Raw genomic sequence first — 1,470 nt, 5'->3', positions numbered from 1 at the left:
TGGGTGACAGAGCGTATGCTTGTTGCACCTGTCGATTTCATGTAAAGGTTCTTATAACTGCTGCCCCTTGTTCATCTGAGGCTACTGCATGTGTTCTGGTGCTTGTCGCTTCACTCCCATGGCGTCAGACAAGGCCGACGTCAGAAATACGACGTGTCTTACGGATCAAATTAAGTTTCACGTAAATTTATGTCGATGACTAATTGTACCGATAATTCAGTGCATCAAATTGATGTTGGGAGTCCTTCACAAATTGCAGCTCCTTTTCGCATGCAAATGTGCATAATATACTAGTTGGGTGCATCACGTTGTTCTGGAATATACGGGTGCTTACAATTAAAGTTAAATTTTCAAATCAATGTAGAAATAACACCACTGGTCAGAATGACGTCAAATTACAACGGAATATTATCGGAGAAGGGGGAAAACATATGGCAGAAGAAAAATAAATAGTTACAAAATTTAGTAATAGATGGCGCTGTGGCGCTGTAATATAATTTAATAGTGGTCGACTACAAATGACAAATGAAAAAAAAAATCCTCCCGAACAGGCCACGAAGGCCCAACGGTACCGACCGGCCACAGTGTCATCCTCAGCCCACAGGCGTCACTGAATGCGGATATGGAGGGGCATGTGGTCAGCACACCGCTCTCCCGGCCGTATGTCAGTTTCCGAGACCGGAGCCGCTACTTCTCAATCAAGCAGCTCCTCAGTTTGCCTCACAAGGGCTGAGTGCACTCAGCGTGCCAACAGCGCTTGGCAGACCGGATGGTCACCCATCCAAGTGCTAGCCCAGTCCGACGGCGCTTAACTTCGGTGATCTGACGGGAACCGGTCTTACCACTGCGGCAAGGCCGTTGGCGAAATGACAAATGAATCATACAACAATGCCTAAAGTGTACGTTTGACGTTAAACACACTGTACTACTCAGAGTGCATGGATGTACAGTTTTGATACTGTTAGTTACGTAAGCCCATACACCACGGAAAGGTTATGCCACATCGGATGGGAAAAATCGGTTTTTAATTGCCCTGAGGCCAAAAACCGCATAAAAAGCATCACACACATAGGTTTCTGATTGTTATGAGTCCATAAACGCGTCAAAAGCATGAATTTCATCGGTTTTTAATTGTCCTGAGGCCAAAAACCACTTAAAAAGCATCAATCACATCGGTTTTTAATTGTCCTTAGGCCAAAAACCGTATAAAAATCAAATCGGATTATTAATTTCCGAATGACTAGCGCAAAACATTCTGAATATGCTATCAACAGTTTTCTGCAACAAACTGAAATCGAGAAACAGCACGTACCACAACTAATCGAAATGTATCCCGGGTCACGTTCAGAATGCGTTGCGCAATGAGTGCCTTCAATGCGGCTAAGTTTGTGCAGTCCGAACACTGAACACATCTTTCAGATGATCGAGACGGCAAGGCTATAGGGAAATGGCGATTGATAATTCTAGCAT

At 44.2% G+C, this 1,470-nt stretch overlaps 1 pseudogene; it reads right to left on the bottom strand.

The window, feature by feature from the left end:
* Nucleotides 1-745: 745 nt before the first annotated feature.
* On the bottom strand, nt 746-863 carry LOC124614297 (annotated as a pseudogene).
* Between the last annotated feature and the right edge of the window lie 607 nt (nt 864-1,470).

Source organism: Schistocerca americana, chromosome 4 (assembly GCF_021461395.2).
Source record: "Schistocerca americana isolate TAMUIC-IGC-003095 chromosome 4, iqSchAmer2.1, whole genome shotgun sequence".
NCBI lineage: Eukaryota > Metazoa > Arthropoda > Insecta > Orthoptera > Acrididae > Schistocerca > Schistocerca americana.
The sequence above is the reverse complement of the archived record's forward strand: the minus strand, read 5'-3'. Positions and strand labels throughout refer to the sequence as shown.